Genomic DNA, 17,653 nt, shown 5'->3' with positions numbered 1-17,653 from the left:
TTTCAGGATTTGATTCTCGTAGTTGGATTAATTATTGTAGGACAGTTTTGTTTGTATAGTTTGTAAATCAGGCACGCAGAATTGAATAAATCTCGATGTACATGGCCATGTTTTTTGAGTTCATTTGGAATGATGACGATACATGAAGAAAGAAGGGCAGATATGACGAATGTTTGGCACAAATTATGATACGGCACGAGCACTAAGAGCAACTTCAATGGGGCGATCCATTTCGTCCGCCGCCGTCAGTTTGGGTCGGCGCGGACAAAAAAGAGCCCCAACACGGCGACCCAAACCCAAATGAAGTCCGCTTCGCGTCCGCACTGACGCATTTGCGACCCAAATTTACGTCCCAAATGTGTCGGCACGGACGTGGCACGGACGCCACGCGCGTCTTCTCGGTGTCCGCCGCGGCCCCACCTGGCGGTCGTTCAACCGCCCGTCACCTACCTGGTCAGCTTAATTTATGACCTGAGGCCCACACGTCATCGATGGCAGTTGTCCTTTTTTAAGCCGACTGTGCGGCGGGTCCGTCCTCATCCAGCCAGCCCACATCCTCATCTAGCCACACTCGCTCCCTCGTCGCCGGCAAACCCTAGCCACCCCGGCCGTGCCAAATGGGGCTCTTCTCCGGCGCCGGCAGCAGCAACAAGGCCAAGGGCAAGTCGCCCGCCATCCCCTTTCCCCCGGAGTTTCTCCTGCCTCCGCCGCTGGCGCCAGCTCGCCGGCCGAGGCATCGCGTCAACGTGCCGGTGCACCAGGCGGAGTGTTACTGGCAGCACCGCGTGCCTCTCCCGTACCCCGATGCCACCCTGCCGCATGATTGGCATCTAGATCCGGAGAGGATCCCGGTGCCAGCGGCCCCACGGTCGGCCAGGGCAACGTGGAGGAGGTGCGGCGCCGGCGGGCGCTCCTGACACCGGAGCAACGCCGCGACGCCGCCTACGCCTCCGACTCGCCCAACTGGGCGCGCTGGTTCGCCTTCGAGCACGAGGAGGCGAGGCCACGCAGCGTCCGCGAGGTCGACCGCACCGTGCCACCGCCCCCGCTCATCGTCCGCGAGAAGGACCAGGCGGCGGAGGCCGCCTACCAGGCTGCCCTTGCGGCGGTCCACCGGGAGAGCGAGGAGGACGAGCGGCATAGGGCGACGGCGGCAAAGGAAGAGGAGGCGACGTACGACGCGGCCATGGCGCAGGCCATGGCCCTCTCCGCGGCGGGCGACTGCGTCCTGCCGCTGGTGATCCCGCCATCCCCGCCGTCCTATGTGAAAGCAGAGCCGGAGCCGGAGCCGTCCCCCATAGAGCGCTACTCCTGGACGGGAGTAGTGCGCGAGTGCGTCCACGCACCGCCGGTCTGGGTGAGGGCCACGCCGGCGCAGGAGGCGGCGTACCTCGAGCACCGGCGCCACATCTGGCTGCCCGAGGAGCGTCGCGATGGCGAGTACCTCGAGATGCTCGAGCGCGACGCCGAGGAGGAGGCGCGCCAGGCCGCAGCGGCACAGGCGGCAGCAGAGCCCGCGCCGGCGCCGGCACAACCCGCACCCGACATGAACGCCCTCTGGAACTCGACGTTCTCCTGGGCCGACCCTGCGCCGACGCTCATCGACATCACGGACCCCGAGGACGACGACGACGCCTAGGGCAGTGCGCCACCTCATAGTTTAGTTTACTTTAAGTTTTTATTAATGCTAATGTGGACGCGTGGACTCTCGCCAGCCTTCGTGGCCGGCTTTAATGTATAATTATCGCTTGTTTTTTTTCTCGCTACGTCAAAAATGGGTCGGGCCAGCGTTGGGCGCACGCGCCGACCCAAACGCAGAAGTGAACGTTCGTGTCCGTCTGACCGACTCAAACGGACAAAAGCGGACAAAAGCGTCATCCGTTTGGGTCGACCGATTGAAGTTGCTCTAAGCTATCTCAAAACCTGTCAATACAAAATTTGAAAGCTCAGAGATATAGCAAATGGAGCTCTCGTGTAAAATAACTTGTGGTTACTTCCAACTCATTAGCTCCTTACAAAATGAACTCTTTTTTTTCGAAAAACTTCCGATCTATTCATCTTCAATCATAGCAGTACAACGAACATTAAAAATAATAAAAATTACATCCAGATCCGTAGACCACCTAGCTATGACTACAAGCACTGAAGCGGGCTGAAGGCGCGCCGCTGTCATCGCCCCTCCCTCGCCGGAGTCGGGCACAACTTGTTGTAATAGACAGTCGGAAAGTCGTCGTGCTAAGGTCCCATAGGACCAGCGCACCAGAACAGCAACCGCCGCCGATGAAGGATAACGTAGATCGAAATGATCCAATCCGAAGACACACGATCATAGACGAAAAACAACCAGATCCAAGCAAATCCACCGAGGATAGATCCGCCAGAGACACACCTCCACACGCCCACCAACGATGCTAGTCGCACCACTGGAACGGGGGCTAGGCGGGGAGACCTTTATTCCATCTTTAGGGAGCCGCCGCCGTCTCGTCTTCCTGAGCAGGACACAAACCCTTACAAATCTGAAAGGAACGACTAACAACGGAGCCCTCTCGCCGGCCCTTGCTAGGATCGACCTCGCCTCCATGGCCCTAGGGCCACCGGAGATGAGGCAGACCTGCAGCGGAGCCGGCGAGAGGCACAAACCCTAGCTTTTTTGGTGGAGGAGGAGGAGGCGGCTGCGTTGTCTTTTCACTAACCTTAGTTCTTTTTTACAAAATGGACTCTCATGTAAAATAACTTGTGGTTACTTCCAAAAGGAGCTACAAGGTAAATGTTATCATGTTCACACTTATGTCTCGCATCACTGGCCCTGTAGGGTTCAGCCGTTGGTTTTACACTCACAAATTAATTGTCATGTACCACACGCGCACCCTGAATATGAAAACATAAGTTAATAAACTTGCTAATATTAGAATATATAGTTTTACATTTCCAAATATAACAGAAAGTCTGGTGCTCGTAAAATGACCAAAATTTGGTACTAATTTTGATATTGTTTCAGACTTTTTGATAAAAAAAGAATAAGCTTAGTTCTACTATGAAACTTTGAGATACCTATATCACAGGAATTTTGGTGCATTTTTAACAAAATAAGTGTCATCGGCACACACTAGACGAGCTGTTGTGAGTTTGGCTTTGTGAGTGAGGGCGCATAGGGTGTTGATTTGTGGTGTGGTTCGCTTTCGTCCAACCACATGAGTTGATCTCGATCAATTCCTAACAAGGACAGTGCCTAGTGGGCTCAGAGTTTAGAACGATTGGCTCTTGACTTTGTGGTCTAGCTACGCACTTGGGTAATGTTTGGCCATTATCATAAATGATATGTCATTAAGTGCATTTTTAGCAAATATGTTTTTATTCGGTAATGTTACCCAGCGAACGTCGTCGGCTGGGAGAGGGTTGGCAAGCAAACGCTATTTGATGGCAGTCTTAGTTGTGAGGAAAGATCAAACGACGACAATTAAGAAACATGCACTCTTTGAAGAAATTGTCATGTCGCTCTGAAGCAACTGCCATCCCCTCACAACTAAAAATACCATCTAAAACGTTCGCAAAGGCCACCCTCCCTGGCGAACCTTCACCAGTTAACAGGGTCCTTTTTATTTGGGGGGAGAGGTGTCATGCCACCCCCAACGGGATCCACTGATGACCCATGTCTCGCATATATGTACGCCATATGATGTCAAATTACGAATAATACAAAGCAAATCGGACAATTCATTTTCCTAAATTGAGATAAACTATGAAATTGGGCTTGTTTTTTGTTATGTTTTCATACAAATCTATATGCGGTAACTATTAGGTTCGCCACACTGCTTAGCACCACCCAAATTATCAAGGAGATAAAGTAGTACACCAATGATAATGAAGACAATAACCATCAACAATAAATAAATAACAACAACAAAGACAACAACCGAGCTAGGCTCAAAAGGAGTTGCTGAATGCAGAAACATAGAGAAGTGGTATCTTATTACTAAAAAAAGAAGGCAGTATGCAAGTATCTTATAAACCAAATACTCCCTTGGTCCAAAATTAAGTGTCATTGATTTAGTACAACTTTGTACTAAATCAGCAACATTTATTTTGGGAGGGAGGGAGTATGTAAACTTTTTATTTGTGGGGTACATATGTAACCTTTTAAGGTTAAACGGAGTAACAATTTCAACAATATTTTTTGCAAAAACTATTGTATTACTCATAAATCAGGGGTACAATCAGGTCTACATAGATCCTCCACATCTCGAGCAAGTAACATACCGATGACAAAGGGAATCACGTATGTTGTTATTGCGGTTTGACCGATAAAGATATTCGTAGAATATGTAGGAACCAATATGAGCATCCAGGTTCCATTGTTGATTATTGACTGGAGATGTGTCTCGGTCATGTCTACATTGTTCTCGAACCCGTAGGGTCCGCACGCTTAACGTTCGATGACGATTTGTATTATGAGTTATGTGTTTTGGTGACCTAAGATTGTTCAGAGTCCCGGATGAGGTCACGGACATGACGAGGAGTCTCGAAATGGTCGAGAGGTAAAGATTGATATATTGGACGATGGTATTCGGACACCGGAATGGTTTCAGAGTGGTTCGGGTATTTTTCGGAGTACCGGGAGGTTACCGGACCCCCCCGAAGAAGTAATGGGCCTTCATGGGCCATAGGGGAGAGAGAGGGGAGCCCGCAAGGGGTGCCCCCCATGGGAGTCCGAATTGGACAAGGGGGAGGGGGCGCGACCCCCTTTCCTTCTCCCTTTCCTTCTCCCTCTCCCTGTCCCTCTCCTTCCCTTTTCCCTCTCCGAAAGAAAGGAAAGGGGGGTCGACTAGGATTGGGAGTCCTAGTCGGTTTCCCCCCACTTGGGCGCGTCCCTAGGGCCGACCTCCTCCACTCCTCCTTTATATACGGGGGTAGGGGCACCCCAAAGCACAACATTTGTTTCTTAGCCGTGTGCGGTGCCTCCCTCCACAGTTTACTCCTTCGGTCATATTGTCGTAGTGCTTAGGCGAAGCCCTGCGCGGATCACATCACCATCACCACGCCGTCGTGCTGACAAAACTCTCCCTCGACACTTTGCTAGATCAAGAGTTCGAGGGACGTCATCGAGTTGGACGTGTGCTGAACTCGGAGGTGCCATGCGTTCGGTACTTCATCGGTTGGACCGCGAAGAAGTTCGACTACATCAACCGCGTTAACCTAACGCTTCTGCTTTCGGTCTACGAGGGTACGTGGACACACTCTCCCCCTCTTGTTGCTATGCATCTCCTATATAGATCTTGCGTGATCGTAGGAATTTTTTTGAAATTGCGTGCTACGTTCCCCAACAGTGGCATCTAAGCCAGGTCTATGCGTAGATGATATGCACGAGTTGAACACAAAGAGTTGTGGGCGATCATAGTCATACTGCTTACCACCAACGTCTTATTTTGATTCGGCGGTATTGTCGGATGAAGCGGCCCGGACCAACCTTACATGACCACGTTCATGAGACCGGTTCCACCGATAGGAGTGCAACTTGTTTTGCATAAAGGTGGCTGGCGGGTGTCTATTTCTCCAACTTTAGTTGAATCAAATTTGACTACGACCAGTCCTTGTTGAAGGTTAAAACAGCACACTTGACGAAAAATCCCATAGCAGCCACGTAATACTTCCAACTACAAAGTAGAGGACGTCTAACTTGTTTTTGTAGGGCATGTTGTGATGTGATATGGTCAAGACATGATGTGATATACGTTATTGTATGAGATGATCATGTTTTGTAAAAGTTATCGACAACTGGCAGGAGCCTTATGGTTGTCGCTTTATTGTATGAAATGCAATCGCCATGTAATTGCTTTGATTTATCACTATGCGTCACCGATAGTCGTAGAAGCAATAGTTGGCAAGACGACAACAACGCTACGATAAAGATCAAGGTTTCAAGCCGGTGTCGATGGAGATCATGACCGTGCTTTGGAGATGGAGATCAAAGGCACAAGATGACGATGACCATATCATGTCACATTTTTGATTGCATGAGATATTATCTTTTATGCATCTTATTTTGCTTAGTGCGGCGGTAGCATTATAAGATGATCCCTCACTAAAAATTTCAAGGTATAAGTGTTCTCCCTGAGTATGCACTGTTGCGACAGTTCGTCGTGCCGAGACACCACGTGATGATCGGGTGTGAAAAGCTCTACGTTCACATACAATGGGTGCAAGACAGTTTTGCACGTGCGGAATACTTGGGTTAAACTTGACGAGCCTAGCATGTACATACATGGCCTCGGAACACTAGAGACCGAAAGGTCGAACGTGAATCATATAGTAGATATGATCAACATAGAGATGTTCACCATTGAAAACTACTCCATCTCATGTGATGATCGGACATGGTTGATATGGATCACGTGATCATTTAGATGACTCGAGGGATATCTATCTAAGTGGGAGTTCTTAAGTAATATGATTAATTGAACTTAATTTATCATGAACTTAGTCCCTGATAGTTTTTGCATATCTATGTTGTAGATCAATGGCCCGTGCTACCGTTCCCTTGAATTTTAATGCATTCATAGAGAAAGCTAAGTTGAAATATGATGGTAGCAACTACATGGACTGGGTCCATAACTTGAGGATTATCCTCATTGTTGCACAAAAGAATTACGTCCTTGATGCACCGCTAGGTGCAAGGCCTGCTGCAGGAGCAACTCCGAACGTTATGAACGTCTGGCAAGCTAAATCTGACGACTACTCGATAGTTCAGTGTGCAATTCTTTGCGGCTTAGAATAGGGACTTCAAAGATGTTTTGAACATCGTGGACCATATGAGATGTTTCAGGAGTTAAAGTTAATATTTCAAGCAAATGCCCGAGTTGAGAGATATGAAGTCTCCAACAAGTTCTATAGCTGCAAGATGGAGGAGAACAGTTCTGTCAGTGAACACATACTCAGAATGTCTGGGTACCATAACCACTTGACTCAGCTGGGAGTTAATCTTCCGGATGATAGTGTCATTGACAGAGTTCTTCAATCATTGCCACCAAGCTATAAAGGCTTCATGATGAACTATAATATGCAAGGGATGGAAAAAGGCTATTCTTGAGCTCTTCGAAATGCTCAAAGCTGCGGAGGTAGAAATCAAGAAGGAGCATCAAGTGTTGATGGTTAACAAGACCACTAGTTTCAAGAAAAGGGGCAAAGGAAAGAAGGGGAACTTACAGAAGAATAGCAAGCAAGTTGCTGCTCCCGGGAAGAAGCCCAAGTCTGGACCTAAGCCTGAAACTGAGTGCTTCTACTGCAAAGGGACTGGTCACTGGAAGTGGAACTTCCCCAAGTATTTGGCAGATAAGAAGGATGGCAAAGTGAAAGGTATATTTGATATACATGTTATTGATGTGTACCTTACTAATGCTCGTAGTAGCACCTGTGTATTTGATACTAGTTCTGTTGCTCATATTTGCAACTCGAAACACGGGCTACAGATTAACCAAAGATTGGCTAAGGACGAGGTGACGATGCACATCGGAAATGGTTCCATGGTCGATGTGATTGCCGTCAGCACGCTACCTCTACATCTACCTTCGGGATTAGTTTTAGACCTGAATAATTGTTATTTGGTGCCAGCGTTGAGCATGAACATTATATCTGGATCTTGGTTGATGCGAGACGGTTATTCATTTAAATCAGAGAATAATGGTTGTTCTATTTATATGAGTAATATCTTTTATGGTCATGCACCCTTGATGGGTGGTCTATTACTATTGAATCTTGATCGTGGTGATACACATATTCATAATATTGATGCCAAAAGATGCAAAGTTAATAATGATAGTGCAACTTATTTGTGGCACTACCGTTTAACTCATATTGGTGTAAAGCGCATGAAGAAACTCCATGTTGATGGACTTTTGGAATCACTTGATGCTTGCGAACCATGCCTCATGGGCAAGATGACTAAGACTCTGTTCTCCAGGAACAATGGAGCGAGCCACTGACTTATTGGAAATAATACATACTGATGTATGTGGTCCGATGAGTATTGAGGCTCGCGGTGGGTATCGTTATTTTCTAACCTTCACAAATGATTTGAGAAAATATGGGTATATCTACGTAATGAAACATAAGTATGAATCATTTGAAAAGTTCAAAGAATTTTAGAGTGAAGTAGAAAATCATCGTAATAAGAAAATAAAGTTTCTACGATATGATCGCAGAGGCGAATATTTGAGTTACGAGTTTGGTCTTCATTTAAAATAATGTGGAATAGTTTCGCAACTCACGCCACCTACAACATCACAATGTAATGGTGTGTCCTAACATTGTAACCGTACTTTATTAGATATGGTGCGATCTATGATGTATCTTACCTATTTACCACTATCATGATGAACCTACGAACTATGAGGAAGCGATGATGAGCCCAGATTCCGCAAAATGGCTTGAGGCCATGAAATCTGAGATGGGATCCATGTATGAGAACAAAGTATGGACTTTGGTTGACTTACCCGATGATCGACAAGCCATAGAGAATAAATGGATCTTCAAGAAGAAGACTGCCGTTGATGGTAATGTTATTATCTACAAAGCTCGACTTGTTGCGAAAGGTTTTCGACAAGTTCAAGAAGTTGACTACGATGAGACCTTCTCACCCGTACCGATGCTTAAGTCTGTCTAAATCATGTTAGCAATTGCCGCATTTTATGATTATGAAATTTGGCAAATGGACATCAAACTTGCATTCCTTAATGGATTTCTTAAAGAAGAGTTGTATATGATGCAACTAGAAGGTTTTGTCGATCCTAAAGGTGCTAACGAAGTGTGCAAGCTCCAGCGATCCATTTATGGACTGGTGCATGCCTCTCGGAGTTGGAATATATGCTTTGATAGTATGATCAAAGCATATGGTTTTATACAGACTTTTGGTTCTATCTTCTACAGTGGTCGGGCATTGAGTCTGACTCAACTTCACACCTTGTAACACATGCAAGAACCCTTTATTTGACTAACCTGTTTTGAACTTCTTCAAAACTTTATCAATGTATGTGCTTTGTGAAAGTCCAATTAAGTTTCTTGATCTATCTCTATAGATCTTGATGCCCAATATATAAGCAGCTTCACGGAGGTCTTTCATTGAAAAACTCTTATTCAAGTATCCTTTTATGCTATCCAGAAATTCTATATCATTTCCAATCAACAATATGTCATCCACATATAATATTAGCAATGCTACAGAGCTCCCACTCACTTTCTTGTAAATACAGGCTTCTCCAAAAGTCTGTATAAAACCATATGTTTTGATCACTTCATCAAAGCGCATATTCCAACTCCGAGATGCTTGCACCAGTCCATAAATGGATCGCTGGAGCTTACACACTTTGTTAGCACCTTTAGGATCGAGAAAACCTTCTGGTTGCATCATATACAACTCTTCTTTAAGAAATGCATTAAGGAATGTAGTTTTGACGTCCATTGGCCAGATTTCATAATCATAAAATGCGACAATTGCTAACATGATTCGGACAGACTTAAGCATCGCTACGGGTGAGAAAGTCTCATCGTAGTCAACTCCTTGAACTGGTCAAAAACGTTTCGCAACAAATCGAGCTTTGTAGACAGTAACATTACCATCAGCGTCAGTCTTTTTCTTGAAGATCCATTTATTCTCTATGGCTTGCCGATCATCGGGCAAGTCAACCAAAGTCCACACTTTGTTCTCATCCATGGATCCCATCTTAGATTTCATGGCCTCAAGCCATTTTGCGGAATCTAGGCTCATCATTGCTACCTCTTGAGCATCCGTTGGTTTTCCCTTGAAGAGGAAAGGGTGATGTAGCAAAGTAGCGCAAGTATTTCCCTCAGTTTTTGAGAACTAAGGTATCAATCCAGTAGGAGATAACACGCAAGTCACCTAGCACCTGCACAAACAATCAAGAACCTTGCAACCAACGCGATAAAGGGGTTGTCAATCCCTTCATGTTCACTCGCAAAAGTGAGATCTGATAAAGATAATAATAAATATTTTTGGTATTTTTGTTGTATAGATTGGAAAGTAAAGATTGCAAAATAGTAAATGAGATGCGATGTAAATAAAAAGAGATGCAATATAATAAGAAAGAGACCCGGGGGCCATAGGTTTCACTAGTGGCTTCTCTCATGATAGCTTGTATTACGGTGGGTGGACAAATTACTGCCGAGCAATTGATAGAAGAGCGCATAGTTATGAGAATATCTAGGCAATGATTATGAATATAGGCATCACGTCCGTGTTAAGTAGACCGAAACAATTCTGCATCTACTACTATTACTCCACACATCGACCGCTATCCAACATGCATCTAGAGTATTAAGTTCATAAGAACAGAGTAACGCTTTAAGCAAGATGACATGATGTAGAGGGATAAACTCAAGCAATATGATATAAACCCCATATTTTTATCCTCGATGGCAACAATACAATACGTGCCTTGATGCCCCTACTGTCACTAGGAAAGGACACCGCAAGATTGAACCCAAAGCTAAGCACTTCTCCCATTGCAAGAAAGATCAATCTAGTAGGCCAAACTAAACCGATAATTCAAAGAGACTTGCAAAGATATAAAATCATGCATATAAGAATTCATAGAAGAACCAAATATTATTCATAGATAAACTTGATCATAAATCCACAATTCACCGGATCTCGGCAAACACACCACAAAAAGTATTACATCGAATAGATCTCCAAGAACATCGAGGAGAACTTTGTATTGAGAACCAAAGAGATAGAAGAAGCCATCTAGCTAATAACTATGGACCCGAAGGTCTGTGGTAAACTACTCACACATCATCGGAGAGGCTATGGTGTTGATGTAGAAGCCCTCCGTGATCGAATCCCCCTCCGGCAGATCACCGGAAAAGGCCCCAGATGGGATCTCACGGGTACAAAAGGTTGCAGCGGTGGAAAAGTGGTTTCGTGGCTCCCCCTGATGTTTTTAGGGTATAAGAGTATATATAGGCGAAAGAAGTACGTGAGTGGAGCTCCATGGGGCCCACGAGGGTGGGGACGCGCCTACCCCCCTAGGCGCACCCTCCTATCTCGTGGACGCCTCACGGAGTTCTAGACTTCCACTCCAAGTCTCCTGGTTTGCGTTTGTTCCAAGAAAGATTCTCGCGAAGGTTTTGTTCCATTTGGATTTCGTTGATATTCCTTTTCTGCGAAAAACTAAAATAGGGAAAAAAACAGAAACTGGCACTGGGCTTCCGGTTAATAGGTTAGTCCCAAAAATAATATAAAAGAGCATATTAAAGCCCATTAAACATCCAAAACAGATAATATAATAGCATGGAACAATCAAAAATAATAGATACGTTGGAGACGTATCAATCATAGCTTCCTCATAGTTTGTAGGTTCGTCATGGTCTAGTAATATGACTTCCAGAACAGGATTGCCGTACCACTCTGGTTGACCTATGAGGTTCGGTAGTAACTTGATCTGAAGTTTCATGATCATCATCATTAGCTTCCTCACTAATTGGTGTAGGCATCATGGGAACTTTTTTTTGTGATGAACTACTTTCCAATTCGAGTGAAGGTACGATTACCTCACCAAGTTTCTACTTTCCTCTCACTCACTTCTTTCGAGAGAAAGTACTTCTCTAGAAAGGATCCATTGTTAGCAACAAATATCTTGCCTTCGGATCTGTGATAGATGGTGTACCCAACATTTTCTTTTGGGTATCCTATGAAGACGCACTTCTTCGATTTGGGTTCGAGCTTCTCAGGCTGAAGCTTTTTCACATAAGCATCGCAACCCAAACTTTAAGAAACAGCAGCTTAGGTTTCTTGCCAAACCACAGTTCATACGGTGTCGTCTCAACAGATTTAGATGGTGCCCTATTTAACGTGACTGCAGCTGCCTCTAATGCATAACCCCAAAACGATAGTGGTAAATTGGTAAGAGACATCATAGATCGCACCATATCTAATAAAGTACGGTTACGACGTTCAGACACACCATTACGCTGTGGTGTTCCAGGTGGCGTGAGTTGTGAAACTATTCCACATTGTTTTAAATGAAGACCAAACTCGTAACTCAAATATTCGCCGCTGTGATCAGATCATAGAAACTTTATTTTCTTGTTACGATGATTTTCCATTCACTCTGAAATTCTTTGAACTTTTCAAATGTTTCAGACTTGTGTTTCATTAAGTAGATATACCCATATCTGCTCAAATCATATGTAAAGGTCAGAAAATAGTGATACCTGCCGCGAGCCTCAACACTCATTGGAACGCATACATCGGTATGTATTATTTCCAATAAGTCAGTGGCTCATTCAATTGTTCCGGAGAACGGAGTCTTAGTCATCTTGCCCATGAGGCATGGTTCGTAAGCATCAAGTGATTAATAATCAAGTGATTCCAAAAGTCCATCAGCATGGAGTTTCTTCATGCGCTTTACACCAATATGACTTAAACGGTAGTGCCACAAATAAGTTGCACTATCATTATTAACTTTGCATCTTTTGGCATCAATATTATGAATATGTGTATCACCACGATCGAGATTCAACAGTAATAGACCACTCATCAAGGGTGCATGAACATAAAAGATATTACTCATATAAATAGAACAACCATTATTCTCTGATTTAAATGAATAACCGTCTCACATCAAACAAGATCCAGATATAATGTTCATGCTCAACGCTGGCATCAAATAACAATTATTCAGGTCTAGAACTATTTCCGAAGGTACATGTAGAGGTAGCGTGCCGAAAACGATCACATCGACCTTGGAACCATTCCCGATGCGCATCGTCACCTCGGCATTATCCAATCTTCATTCAATCCGTAGCCCCTGTTTCGAGTTGCAAATATGAGCAACAGAACCAGTATCAAATACCCAGGCGTTACTACGAACATTAGTAAGGTACACATCAATAACATGTATATCAAATATACCTTTGTTCACTTTGCCATCCTTCTTATCCGCCAAATACTTGGGGTAGTTCCTCTTCCAGTGACTAGTCCGTTTGCAGTAGAAGCACTCAGTTTCAGGCTTGGGTCCAGACTTGGGATTCTTCCGGGAGTGACAACTTGCTTGCCATTCTTCTTGAAGTTCCCCTTCTTTCCCTTGCCCTTTTTCTTGAAACTAGTGGTCTTGTGAACCATCAACACTTGATGCTCTTTCTTGATTTCTACCTCCACAGCTTTGAGCATAGCGAAGAGCTCGGGAATTGTCTTATCCATCCCTTGCATATTATAGTTCATCACGAAGCCTTTGTAGCTTGGTTGTGGTGATTGAAGAACTCTGTCAAATAACACTATCATCTGGAAGATTAACTCCCAGCTGAGTCAAGTGGTTATGGTACCCAGACATTCTGAGTATGTGTTCACTGACAGAACTGTTCTCCTCCATCTTGCAGCTATAGAACTTGTTGGAGACTTCATATCTCTCAACTCGGGCATTTGCTTGAAATATTAACTTCAACTCCTGGAACATCTCATATGGTCCATGACGTTCAAAATGTCTTTGAAGTCCCGATTCTAAGCCGTAGAGCATGGCACACTGAACTATAGAGTAGTCATCGGACTGTGTTGCCAGACGTTCAAAGCGTCTACATTAGCGGGAGGGGGCTTTGAAGGAAATATGCCCTAGAGGCAATAATAAAGTTGTTATTCATATTTCCTTATATCATGATAAATGTTTATTATTCATGCTAGAATTGTATTAACCAGAAACTTAGTACATGTGTGAATACATAGACAAACAGAGTGTCACTAGTATGCCTCTACTTGACTAGCTCGTTAATCAAAGATGGTTAAGTTTCCTAGCCATGGACAATAGTTGTCATTTAATGAACGGGATAACATTATTAGAGAATGATGTGATTGACTTGACCCATCCGTTAGCTTAGCACTATGATCGTTTAGTTTATTGCTATTGCTTTCTCCATAACTTATACATGTTCCCATGACTATGAGATTATGCAACTCCCGAATACCGGAGGAACACTTAGTGTGCTATCAAATGTCACAACGTAATTGGGTGATTATAAAGATGCTCTACAGGTGTCTCCGATGGTGTTTGTTGAGTTGGCATAGATCAAGATTTGGATTTGTCACTCCGATTGTCGGAGAGGTATCTCTGGGCCCTCTCAGTAATGCACATCACTATAAGCCTTGCAAGCAATGTGACTAATGAGTTAGTTACGGGATGTTGCATTACGGAGCGAGTAAAGAGACTTGCCGGTAACGAGATTGAACTAGGTATTGAGATACCGATGATCATATCTCGGGCAAGTAACATACCGATGACAAAGGGAACAACATATGTTGTTATGCGGTTTGACCGGTAAAGATCTTCGTAGAATATGTAGGAACCAATATGAGCATCCAGGTTCCGCTATTGGTTATTGATTGGAGATGAGTCTCGGTCATGTCTACATAGTTCTCGAACCCGTAGGGTCCGCACGTTTAACGTTCGATGACGATCGGTATTATGAGTTTATATGTTTTGATGTACCGAAGGTAGTTCGGAGTTCTGAATGTGATCACGGACATGACGAGGAGTCTCAAAATGGTCGAAACATAAAGATTGATATACTGGAAGGTTATATTCATACACGGGAAGGGTTCCGAAGTGTATCGGGTATTTTTCGGAGTACCGGGAGGTTACCGGAACCCCCTGGGGAGTCTATGGGCCTTATTGGGCCCTAGTGGAGAAAGAGGGCAACAAGCAAGGTGTGGGGTGCCCCCTAGGCCCAAACCGAATTGGTTTAGGGTTTGGGGGGCCGGCCCCCTCTTTCCTTCTCCCCTCCTCCTCTTTCCTCCTTCTCCTTGAAGGAATAGGAAAGGGGGGCAAACCTACTTGGAGTAGGATTGCCCCCCTTTGGCGCGTGCCTCCTCCTAGGCCGACCTCTTCCTCCCTCCCTCCTTTATATACGTGGGGAGGGGCACCCCATAGACACACAAGTTGATTGTTTAGCCGTGTGCGGTGCCCCCTCCACAGATTTCCACCTCGGTCATATCGTTGTAGAGCTTAGGCGAAGCCCTACGTTGGTAACTTCATCATCACCGTCATCACGCCGTCGTGCTAACGAAACTCTTCCTCGACCTCAATGGGATCTAGAGTTCGTGGGACGTCACCGAGCTAAACGTGTGTAGATCGCGGAGGTGCCGTACCTTCGGTGCTAAGATCGTCGAATCATGAAGACGTATGACTACATCAACCGCGTTGTCATAATGCTTCTGCTTATGGTCTACGAGGGTACATGGATAACACTCTCCCCTCTCGTTGCTATGCATCACCTAGATGGATCTTGCGTGTGCGTATGACTTTTTTTGAAAGGGCCAATTCCATTTTCCCCCTAACTTTGTCCCGACCTCATCTTTACCCCTAAATAAAAATAGTGCTCAACTTTGCCCCTCTTCTGTTAGGTGCGCTTATAGAAATGCCCTTCCATACATTTTCCGTCCAGTCAAAGGCCTTTGACCGTTAGATTTTTCTATACGCGCACTTAACGGTCAAAGGCCTTTGACTGGACGGAAAATGCACGGAAGGGCATTTCTATAAGCACACTTAACGGAAGAGGGGCAAAGTTGAGCACTGTTTTTATTTAGGGGTAACGATGAGGTCAGGACAAAGTTAGGGAAAAAAATAAATTAAATCTCCCTTTTTGAAATTACTGCGTTCCCCAACAATGGTATCAGAGCCAGGTCTATGCGTAGATGTTATATGCATGAGTAGAACACAAAGGAGTTGTGGGCGTGGGTATATACATATTGCTTGCTGTCACTAGTTGATTCTTGATTCAGCGGTATTGTTGGATGAAGTGGCTCAGACCGACATTACGCGTACGCTTATGCGAGACTGGTTCTACCGACGTGCTTCGCACACAGGTGTCTAGTGGGTGTCTGTTTCTCCAACTTTAGTTGAATGGGTTTCAATGAACAAAGTTCTTTCTGAAGATCAAAAAGCAAGAACTATACTACGTTGTGATTTTGATGCATAGGTAAGAACGGTTCTTGCTAGAAGCCCGTAGCAGCCACGTAAAACTTGCAACAACAAAGTAGAGGACGTCTAACTTGTTTTTGCAGGGCATGTTGTGATGTGATATGGTCAAGACGTGATGAGATATAAATTTTTGTATGAGATGATCATGTCTTGTTAAAGTTATCCGCAACTGGCGGGAGCCTTATGGTTGTCTCTTTATTGCATAAGATGCAAGCGCCATATAATTGCTTTACTTTATTGCTATGCGAAAGCAATAGTTGCAAAAGCAATAGATGGCGAGATGACCATGTGATGACATGCTGATAATGGTCAAGATGATGGAGATCATGGTGTCAAGCCGGTGACGATGGTGATCATGACGGTGCTTTGGAGATGGAGATCAAAGGCACAAGATGATAATGGCCATATCATATCACTTATATTTGATTGCATGTGATGTTTATCCTTTATGCATCTTATTTTGCTTAGTTCGACGGTAGCATTATAATATGATCTCTCACTAAATTTCAAAGTACAAGTGTTCTCCCTGAGTATGCACCGTTGCGAGAGTTCTTCGTGCTGAGACACCACGTGATGATCGGGTGTGATAAACTCTATGTTCACATACAACGGGTGCAAGCCAGTTTTGCACATGCAAAATATTCGGGTTAAACTTGACGAGCCTAGCATATGCAGATATGGCCTCGGAACACTAAGACCGAAAGGTCAAGCGTGAATCATATGGTAGATATGATCAACATAGTGATGTTCACCATTGAAAACTACTCCATCTCACGTGATGATCGGGTATGGTTTAGTTGATATGGATCACGTGATCACTTAGATGATTAGAGGGATGTCTATCTAAGTGGGAGTTCCTAAGTAATATGATTGATTGAACTTAAATTTATCATGAACTTAGTCCTGATAGTATTTGCATATCTATGTTGTAGATCAATTGCTCGCGTATAGCTTCCCCGATTTATTTATGATATGTTCCTAGAGAAAACTATGTTGAAAGATGATAGTAGCAATAATGAGGATTGGATCCCTGATCTGAGGATTATCCTCGTTGCTGTACAGAAGAATTATGTCCTTGATGCACCACTAGGTGACATAACTATTGTAGGAGCAAATGCAGACATTATGAACGTTTGACAAAGCTCGGTATGATGACTACTTAATAGTTTAGTGCACCATGCTTTACGGCTTATAACCAGGACTTCAAAAATGTTTTTGAACACCACAGAGCATATAAGATGTTCTTAGAGTTGAAATTGATATTTCATACTCATGCCCGTGTCGAGAGGTAGGAGACTTCTGACAGTACTCTGCCTACAAGATGGAGGAGAATAGCTCAACTAGTGAGCATGTGCTCAGATTGTCTAGGTACTACAATTGCTTGAATAAAGTGGGAGTTAATCTTCTAGATAAGATAGTAATTGACAATGTTCTCTAGTCACTATCACCAAGTTACTAGAACTTAGTGATGAACTATAATATGCAAGGGATGACGAAAGTAATTCCCAAGCTCTTCGCGATGCTGAAATCGGCGAAGGTAGAAATCAAGAAATAGCAGCAAGTGTTGATGGTTAAAAAGACCACTAGTTTCAAGAAAAGGAGCAAAGTTAAAGAAAGAGGAACTTCAAAGAAGAATAGCAAGCAAGTTGCTGCTCCCATGAATAAGCCCAAAG

Source organism: Triticum aestivum, chromosome 5A (genome assembly GCF_018294505.1).
Source record: "Triticum aestivum cultivar Chinese Spring chromosome 5A, IWGSC CS RefSeq v2.1, whole genome shotgun sequence".
In the NCBI taxonomy this organism is placed as follows: domain Eukaryota; kingdom Viridiplantae; phylum Streptophyta; class Magnoliopsida; order Poales; family Poaceae; genus Triticum; species Triticum aestivum.
The sequence above is the reverse complement of the archived record's forward strand: the minus strand, read 5'-3'. Positions refer to the sequence as shown.